Source organism: Dama dama, chromosome 28 (assembly GCF_033118175.1).
Source record: "Dama dama isolate Ldn47 chromosome 28, ASM3311817v1, whole genome shotgun sequence".
In the NCBI taxonomy this organism is placed as follows: domain Eukaryota; kingdom Metazoa; phylum Chordata; class Mammalia; order Artiodactyla; family Cervidae; genus Dama; species Dama dama.
In genome coordinates, this window is record NC_083708.1 from 22,540,990 (window position 1) to 22,551,597 (window position 10,608).

A 10,608-nucleotide genomic window follows, 5' to 3' on the forward strand; every position below is an offset into this window, starting at 1 on the left:
TACATTATGGTTATTTAAATTTATATATGTATATATATATATACACACACACACATACACATATGTAGGTTATCATATCTACAGATTTCATTTCTGTGTGGTGTCCTGGTCTGCCTGTCAAATACTTCCCAGGCCACTTGTATACACACACACACACACACATACACAAATGGGGAATGACTGGGATCCCCTTTTTTATGAAAAGATATTCCACATTAAGAATATGCCAAGGTAAAGAATTCTCTAAACTCTTCTTCCTTCATTCCACAAATTAGTTGGTTTGGACTCTATGTGATGAAACACTTCAGAAGTGTTTCTATATAGCTTCATAATCACTTGTTCTTTTAAGGCATGGTCTATAACCAAGGATGATCCCCTGGTTCAGAGAAGAAAGGAACCCATCATGTCCATTCTCCAAGGTAGCCTCTGCTTAGGACCAAGTGAGCATGTCTTCATTTTAGCATAATTCACTTCAGTGAGCCCCCTTCTAAGCAGTAGGATCACATGGATGAGTGATGATCAGTTGATGAGGGTCCTTCATCAAAAAGGGCTTGTCATCTAAATGGGGAGAGTGTTTTAAACTCAAAAGACTGTGACATTGTGCAGGGAATGGAAGAATCTGAAGGGTGAGGTATAAGCAAAATGCTGTGGGAGAGATTCTGTGGGGAGAACTCATTTGACCTGGGAGAAGAGGAAAGGTTTTGAGAAGTGGGAGAGGGTGTTTCAGGCACTGCATCAACAGGGACAAAGTGGAAGCTAGAAAGTGTAAGGCTGGCCATGGGAAAGTCTGGCCCATGGTCTCAGAAATTTCACATCAGTGAAACTATGGGGACAAGGTGAGACTGGAAGGGTAGGTTGGTACCTGATCATGGAGGACCTGGAAAGCCAGGCTGAGGAGTCCTGACAGGATTGTGAAGCCATTCTATAGCAAGTCATGAAGTTTTGTTGTTCAGTCGCCAAGTTGTGTCCAATTCTTTGTGACCCCATGAACTATAGCACACCAGGCTTTCCTGTCCTTCACTATCTCCCAGAGTTTGCTCAAATTCATATGCATTGAGTCAGTAATTTGAGGAGAGTGATACAATCAGAGCCCTGGTTTCTGACAACATTCTAGCTGACCTCTGCAGGATGCCCAGGTAGAGAGAAAGACACTTCTGCTCGTAGGTGGTTATACCAGCCCAGGTGAGACTTCCAGGTGAGGCACCCAGGTGAGGCTGGGACAGCAGCAGCAGCTGGGCTGGAAGAAGAGGGCAAAGGGAGACAGAGGAGGAGGCTGGTGAGGGAGGGCTCCGCCTGAACACCTGAGTAAGGTGACAGTGCTGTGGCCTGGATACCAATTGCCAGGGGAGGGTCGCCTAGGAAGATGGAAGCAATAATGAGCTTGGTTTTCACACCAATTGGATTTGAAAGACAGGTACTGTATGCACATGGAGATGTCCAGCAAGCAATTAGAAGAAAGGGCTGGAGTGCTCAAAATTTCCAGATTATCTGTCACTTCTCTACTGCTCTCTCCTCCTCCAAGAACCTCTCCTCTGTCACGACTGAAAGGTTACTGTGGTTACTGAACGTAGCACCATGGATAAGAACTCATGCTCTGGATGTGACCAATACTAGGTCTGCCACTCTCTGGTTGTATGACATTGGGTGAGTCAGTGGATTTCTCCAAGTCTTAGCTTCCTAATCTACAAAATGGTGCTAAAGAGCAGTATCTTCAGATTAATCCTTCGACAAATAAATGAGTGCCTACCTGGCATATTGTAAATGCCTAAAAATGTTACCTGTTATTGAACCAGAGATGGCTTACCATTCCACAAACACACCTCAACTCTCCTACTTCTGGTCATCGGTCCCTGCTGCTGTTTTTTGCTTAGAATGTTCTTCTTCTCCTGCTGCTGCTGCTAAATCGCTTCAGTCGTGTCCGACTCCATGCGACCCCACAGAAGGCAGCCCACCAGGCTCCCCCGTCCCTGGGATTCTCTAGAACACTGGAGTGGGTTGCCATTTCCTTCTCCAAGAATGTTCTTCTACCTGACCCTAATCCACCCCCAACAGAGGTCACTCTGTTCACTTTGCTTCCTACTCAAGATCTTGAAATCTTAACTTCTCCTTGACTGTAAGAGCTGGGGTTGGAACTGGAATAAACTCGATTGGAAGAGTTTGCACGCTCACTGTGGCGATTAAACAGAGTCTTGGCTGGTTCACAAGAGGCAATATAGACTTTGTTGTCTTACAGAAAATACTCTGACTCTGTGAGGCTTTCCTAATATGTGTTACTAGAAGGATTATGAAGCGAGCGCCTCACCAAACACAGGCTTTATTGAGCATAAAAAGGACAAAAATGAAATCTTGGGAAGCCCAAACAAGTTTGGTGTTGTCTAACGTTTGCTATGCTTTAATCTTTGCGGAGAGTTGAGTGCTTTTTCCTTGGCACTTCTGTTGTGGATTCCTCTTTGGCAGCATTTTCCCAGGTAGAAAGTGCTACCAGCCAGTTCTTTCCTGCTACCTTCCGCCCACGCTTTGTTTTGGCAAATATAACTTGCCTGGGAGCTTCAGAAATGCTGCTCTGCGCAGCCCTCATGCCAAATTGGAAGAGACACTATTCTCTGTAAAATTAAGATAAGCGTTCAGAAGAGCCAATCTACTTCCAAATATGATTTTAACAAATTTTTTAAGTCAACTGAAACAGTAGCTCAATGTCATTCTTTGGGTTTCTACTTATTACAGTATCTTTCTTTTGTTTTTGAACAGTTCCTGTAGCGATATAATGAAAATAACCTTTATTTTTTTTCCAGCTGCAAAGAGAGAACCATAAATTATTCCTTACCCTAGTTTCCTTTCAGTACACACAAAAGCCAGGGCTTGCTCTGCCCCAATAAATCAAAGCTTCAAAAAGGGCAAGGCAGCTAATCAGAGAACGCAGCTTCCACTAACTAGACAATGAAATCCTATGTCTGTCATCTTTGGAATTAATAAGAGATAAAGTGCCACTTTACACAAAGTTTCCAAACCAGGTCAGGAAAGAGTCAGGATTTGCAAACCTGGTCATTATAGTCATCTAAGAGCATATAATTCAGCTAAGATTGGATTTTCATTTGCATTTCACAGCCATGGGTTAATGTCTTCAAATGCATTTCTAATAGAACCAAAGATTTAATCATTGTACTTCTGAAAAATATATTTTCAAAAGAGAAATATTTTTGAGCTGGTAAGGAAAATGTTTCTAAGAGAAAGTGATATTGAAAATAGCCCTGAAAGATGTAGGAGCTTTCAACAGAGATGCACATTTGGTAAAAATGGATTGACTCAAATTACAGGATTGTGCCCAATTGATTCAGCTTTTCTAGCTTTCCATATTAATGTCCTCAAGAGCGTAATTAATGATGACAACATTAATAAATGCCTTCTCTGTACGAGATACCATGCTGAGCACAGGGTTAGGGAGATGAATGAAACACCCAGCCTGCCCTCAAGGAACTTGTAGCCTTCAAAAGGTTTGAACTCCAGTTTAACTTAATTACACAAAATAAAACAGAAAAATCATTATAAATCGATTTTGACATTCAGTTGGAAGCCCTACATGAAATTTTTGCTTCACAGCAATTTTCTCTGAAAATAAAATCAAATGACCTAAGATACAAAGAAGATGGCTCTTCTTTTTAAATTAAGAGTAATTTTTTAAAAATTTTAAATTCTTTAAATTTTAAATTCTTTTTAAATTAAGAGTAAATTAAATACTCTTTTAATTAAAAAAGTATATGAATAAATCTGTGTAACATTATATATGATGAAGGTGTGCAATGTGTTACTTTGATACATTTATATATAATATTGCCAATGAAGTAATATCACCTTACACAATTAGTACAATATTATTATCTATATTCATTATACTGTGCATTAGATCTCTATGACTTATTTACTACTTGTTTATAAGTTTGCACCCTTAAACAACAACAATCCTATTACCCCAGTACCCAGTCCCTAGTGACCACCATTTAACTCTCTATGTTTTACAGGTTTGACATTTTTACATTTCACATATAAGTGATATCATACAGTACTTGTCTTTCTTGAAGACAGCTTTTCTAGGATAGAATATAATTGCAAAAATCAGCTGAATTCAATAAATTTTCACCATAACCATAGCCACAAATTTAGTAATTCTATATAACTGCTTGAAACTTAAACTAGAAAGAAAAAAATGGTTAATGCCTATGATATAACACTTCAGTAAGGGTAGAATACTCAAAAATGTGTAACTGTATTGGAGTCCCAGCTTCAAACAGTGCCATCATGTGGGACCAAGAAACTTCCTGGAAGAAATTCATTTCAAAAACAAAATTCTGCACATGGGCTTGGATCAAAAGTGGCCTTTTAGTGTGTGCTCCTTAAAATTTGTTTTAAGTCTAGCCATGGCATGGGGACTTTAAATGTTTAAAACTATAGACACTGGGGTGCACGGAAACACTGCTTTGGGATTTATGTCACAAAGTGTAACACAAAACAGAGAGATTCAACTTGTTCCTCTTTCTGCAGGAGAATGGCTTATCCAAGTTTCCAAGACAACTGCACCCTTTTGCTGCAATGGGGGGCATCCAGGAGCAAGAGACACTATGCCCCCACACAAGAGCCCCACCATGGACACCTGGGCAATGGAGAGTATCCAAATGATGCTCTATCAAACACAATGAAAATGCAGATGCCACAGGGAAGGTGACAGGCAGTAGGTGATACGTATGAACACCCCCTAGATAGAATTCTGCAGGGAGCTGCAGAATTTTCAGTAGCCGGTGAGGATAAGAACCAGAGAATTATGGTTTATTCCTGCTCATCTGACCCCACTTGTCTACTTCCTGATGCTGAAGTTGACTACAGTAGACCATACAAATATGAAAGTGTGTGTGTTAGTTACTCAGTCAGGTCCAGCTCTTTGCAACCCCATGGAGTGTAGCCTGCCGGGCTCCTCCATCCATGGAACTCTCCAGGCAAGAAACCTGGAGTGGATAGCCATTCCCTTCTCCAGAGGATCTTCCAGACCCAGGAACTAAACCCAGGTCTCCTGCATTGCAGGCAGATTCTTTATCATCTGAGCCACCAGGGTTACATTACTCAAATATTAGGTCTTACTTCATTTCAAGAATACATTGAATTATTTTCTAAGAAGAAAAGGGTCACTTATCTGAAATTTAGTAACATATTCAACAACTTCTTTCCCATCTTAACTTTTGGTTAAGTATTTTCACTGCTGGAGCCTTACAGCTTGATGCTGAACATAAGGGAGGGAGAAAAATACCCAAGAGAATTAAGAATATAATAGAATGACTTGCTCACCACGAAGACTTCACCTTGTTCTCCTGAGAACCAGTGACACTGAGCAGCAAAAAAGAACTCCTGGTACTTCTGGAAATTATATAAAAGGTACATTGAACTGGTTAGAAACTTCTGGGTTGGCTTCCTTTCCTCTCAAAGATTACTGCAAAAGTTTTTCTGCTCACAAGATACTGAAAAAGAACTCATTGTAACAGGTCTATGTGAAAGTGCTGAGAATAGGTTATCCTGCATGATGGTAGATCAGAGCTGACTGCACATGGAAAAGTATGTATCCTACTGTAATTTTAATGGCCTTCAAAAATAATTAACAGTAGGAGAGAAAAAAGCACTGACAAAATTCTTATGGTCAAGATGTCCTTTGACAGGTTTTTGGGAATTGGAAAGCCCCTTCTTGTTTTGTAACAATAGATCATCCTTTTCTTCTCAATCTACCGGGTCTGCTACCAGATTAATTTTCCTAATGTATCACTTTCATCAAATCGTTCTCCTGCTTAAAATTTCAGAAAATAAATTTCATAGGCAATGGGAAGGAGGAGTAGCAAAGAATAGCTAACTGAGATGTATGGTTCACAGTGTGCAAGGCAATATTCTAAACACCATGAGTTTGTTAACCCATGTAATACTCAAAAATTCCTGACATAGATACTAACTTTTGTACCTCATTTTAAAGATGAGGGTACAGAGACTTCCCTGGCAGTCCAGTGGTTAAGACTGCAAGCTCCCAATGCAGGAGGCATGGGTGTGATCTCTGGTAAGGGATCTAAGATTTCCCATGCCATGTGGCATGATAAAAAAAAAAAAAAACAATATGAGGCTAAAGATGGCCAAAAAGTCACATGAAAAGATGTTTGACATCTTATTTTTAGAGGAGTGCAAATTAAAACTACAATATCACCTCATACCAGTCAAAATGGCCATCATCAAAAAGTCTACAAACAATAAATGCTGGAGAGGATGTGGAGAAATGGGAACCCTCTTACACTTTTGGTAGGAATATAAATTGGTGCAACCACTACGGAAAACAGTGTGGAGGTTCCTTAAAAAAAAACAAAAATAAAACTACTAAATGATCCAACAATCCCATTCCTGGGCATATATTTGGAGAAAACCAAAATTCAAAAAGAAATACACACACCAGTGTTCACTGCAGCACTATTTGCAATAGCCAGGACATGGAAGCAACCTGAATGTCCATCAACAGAGGGATGAATAAAGAGGATGTGATACATATATAAAACGGAAGAGTACTCAGCCATAAAAAGAACACAATAATGTCATCTGCAGCAACATGGATGTACCTAGAGAGTGTCATACTGAGAAGAAAGTCAGACAGAGAAAGAAAAATATCATAGGATATTGGTTATATGCTGAATCTTAAAAGGCTACAAATGAACTTAACCTACAAAACAGAAATAGAGTTACAGATGTAGAAAACAAAGTATAGTTACTGAGCGGAACAGGGGAGGGATAAACTGGAATTGGGGTTGACACATACACACCACTATATATAAAATAGATAATCGAGGACCAACTGTATAGTATAAGTAACTCTACTCAACACTCCATAATGGCTTACCTGGGGGAGGAATCTAAAAATGAGTGGATATATGTATATGTATAACTGATTCACTTTCTTGTACATCTGAGACTAACACAATGTTGTAAATCAACCATACTCCAATAAAAATTTGAAACAAAACAAATAAAAAATAATGATGTAGTAACTTGCTCATGATTGCACAGGGGAGTTTCAAACAGGCAGTCAGACTCTAGCGCCCTTCCACTCTTAAACACCGCCGCTGAGCCCCAGGGCTCAAAAGGCCTTCAGAGGCACAAAAGAAAAATGTGTCTCTTAATCATGCAGTGCTCAGTCCTGAAAAGTCAGAGGGAAGATTCTCTGGTTTCATGATGGCATTCAGTGCCTTCTACTAATACAGACTAACAAGAGCTCTTTTTCTGTCTTATCATTCACTCCCCCATCTCAATTCCTCCAGTCTAGCCAAATGCTCTTACCACCCTGAAATGCTCTTCTTCTTGAGCGTCTTCATCTTCCTGTCTTTACAACTCTTAACATCACTGAAGCCCCCATCAAAGCCTGCCTCATCCAACAAGCACATCTCCTTTAGCCATGTGCATTGGGAGGGGCCTCTCTGGACTAGTACAGCCACTGTGGTCTATACCAGTGGTTTGGTATCATCACTTACCAGTTTGTGGGGCTCTCTTCTCACGTGCTCTTTCTCACCTCCCATTTAAATGTTAATCCTTTCAAAATAAGGTCTCAGGACAGTATGCACTCAAAGAGACTGTGTTGATTGTGAAATAAATACAAACATCAAATGTGCCCCAGGCAGCAGCCTTTATGGTGCAGAAATCCTTGGTTTAACAGAACAAAGCAAAGGAACACATAAATACAAGTGTTTTCTAAAATTGCCTTGAACAATTATCACAGCGTTGAAAAGATACATAGGGAATGTGTTTTATTGATCAAGTCTCTTTTTTTTCCTCTAGTGATTTCCAACACATATATCTTCAATTTGCTTGTGATTTCTTTACAAAAATTTAGAAATATATTTCAACTTATTTTTGTTAAAATAAAACAGCATATCCTGCTATGCTAGATGAGAAAGAAACTTGGTCAGTTTTTCTTTTTTCTTGACATTGCTTCTCAGATTTAATTGAATTAAAATGTGGAAATTTATTTCAATCCCTTTGTTACTTTAGGTACATTATTTCAAGAAATCTTAACATTTGCACTAAACTTTGTGATCATATGAGCAAGTGAGAGGATTTAGAGTGCCCTTTGCCAAGTTAATTATTCAGAATATTTGTAGGGGTTGGGGAGGAGCTGCCAATGAGTAACTTTTTTCTGAAAGCTGAAGGGGATGGTATACTTTCTGAGCCCAATATGTACTACTGTGTATGTGTGCATGCTAAGTCGCTTCAGTCCTGTCTGACTCTTTGCAACCCTATGGACTGGAGCCTACCAAGCTCCTCTGTCTATGGGATTTTCTAGGCAAGAATCCTGGAGCAGGTTGCCATGCCCTCCTCCAGGAGATCTTCCCAACCCAGGGATCGATCCTGCATCTCCTGTGGCTCTTGTATTGTAGGCGAGTCTTTACTGCTCAGCCACCAGGGAAGCGCAATATGGGCTTTATGGAAATCTTTACCTCTGAACCACTGGGGAAGCCCAGTATGGGCTTTATTATGGAACATAAAACTAATGATGACTGATTTTGTACTGTCACCATCCTATGAAGAGAAAGCTTCATGTGAAGAGGCCACGCCAGTTTCCAACCCTTGATTCTGGAAGGGAGTGTAAGAGTAACCAAGGCGGGTGCTTCTGGCTCATTTTCCTGGAAATGGTACTCCTTAGGGAGAAATGAGCGAAGGCAATGGCACCCCACTCCAGTACTCTTGCCTGGAAAATCCCATGGACAGAGGAGCCTGGTAGGCTGCAGTCCCTGGGGTCGCGAAGAGTTGGACATGACTGAGCGACTTCACTTTCACTTTTTACTTTTATGCATAGGAGAAGGAAATGGTAGCCCACTCCAGTGTTCTTGCCTGGAGAATCCCAGGGATGGGGTCACACAGAGTCGGACACGACTGAAGTGACTTAGCAGCAGGGAGAAATGAGAGGGTGGGGCGGGGGGGGGGGAGTTTAAATGGAAATACAGGTCAGAGATCTGTGTCCTGTTTCCCAACACTGGTTTCCTAAGACTCAGTGGAGAAATAGAGATTCCATTACTATATCAGCACTTACAGAATGCTTTGTTTTATAATTCCTTTCCCAGCATAAGTCTGCAGAAAGCCTGCCATGGCCTCCTGAAGTCTGGGAGGGTCCTGGGCAAACGGTGACAAGTCATGCTCTTCTTGAAAAGCCTTTAGAAAAGGTTCAGCCAGAAACTGCAATAGGTAGTTAACTGCTGCAATGGTTTTCAGTTAGGTTACTCATTTATGGTATTCCCGATTTGGGGCTTTTTAGTAGATGTATTAAAATCTGCATCCAATATACTGATGTATATAAACAAATTTTGGCCATAAAGATTCTTCTCATCTTTTTTTTTTACTTCCAAAAACAAGTAATAAAATAGCAGGAAAAAGTTTTAATCTATGAAATGTTAAGAGATCAAATAAAAATATTAAAGAAAGGCTGTGGAAGTTCACAGATAAGTGACTTACCTCACAAGGCAGAAAGGGAACACAAATCCTGCACTCTAATTGTACCTTGTAGTCCAAGGACCCTAGAATAAATGTGAAGCCTTGAAAATGGGTTTCTTAATTTATCTGTAACAGGATTGAGAACAAGTTCATTTATCTATTTCTCAATAAAAATGGACTCTTTTTTTTAAATGAAGAAAATAGTAGTATAGTTTGCTTTTAAACATGTTTTGATAAAGTGTTTCTCTTGTCATTCTTCTTAAAACTAGAGAAATTTTCTCTTAAAATAACTTATTACCTTCTAAGTCCCTGCAACTTTTTCTCTCAGATTAAGGAATGGTGAGCTCCAGTCAACAGATAAAAGTTTGAAGTATCTCAAGGGGCAAACAAAGAGAAATTTTTATATTGTCATACTGAATGTTGTTGAGTATTAAGATTATATTTAAGAATGTGTATAATGAACTATGGATGGAGGTTCGTAACATTGTACAGGAGACAGGGATCAAGACCATCCCATGGAAAAGAAATGCAAAAAGGCCAAATGGTTGTCTGAGGAGGCCTTACAAATAGCTGTGATATGAAGAGAAGCAAAAAGCAAAGGAAAAAAGGAAAGATATTCCCGTTTGAATGCAGAGTTCCAAAGGGTAGCAAGGAGAGATAAGAAAACCTTCCTTAGCGATCAATGCAAAGAAATAAAGGAAAACAACAGACTGGGAAAGACTAGAGATCTCTTCAAGAAAATTAGAGATACCAAGGGAACATTTCATGCAAAAATGGGCTCAATAAAGGACAGAAATGGTAGGGACCTAACAGAAGCAGAATATATTAAGAAGAGGTGGCAAGAATACACAGAACTGTACAAAAAAGATCTTCATGACCCAGATAATCACAATGGTGTGATCACTCACCTAGAGCCAGACATCCTGGAATGTGAAGTCAAGTGGGCCTTAGAAAGCATCACTACGAACAAAGCTAGTGGAGGGGATGGAATTCCAGTTGAGCTATTTCAAATCCTGAAAGATGATGCTGTGAAGGTGCTGCACTCAATATGCCAGCAAATTTGGAAAACTCAGCAGTGGCCACAGGACTGGAAAAGGTCCGTTTTCATTCCAATTCCAA

The 10,608-nt window shown here is 39.9% G+C and overlaps 1 long non-coding RNA gene across 1 annotated transcript in view; it reads right to left on the minus strand.

The window, feature by feature from the left end:
• The window catches only part of LOC133048264 (uncharacterized), a 61,113-nt gene extending 51,571 nt beyond the window's left edge, over positions 1-9,542 (minus strand). Inside the window, exons 1-2 of the long non-coding RNA XR_009690982.1 lie at positions 9,511-9,542; positions 5,332-5,400 (exon numbers count right to left, since the gene is read on the minus strand). This is a non-coding gene — a long non-coding RNA (uncharacterized LOC133048264). The remainder of the gene's footprint in view (positions 1-5,331; positions 5,401-9,510) is intronic.
• Between the last annotated feature and the right edge of the window lie 1,066 nt (positions 9,543-10,608).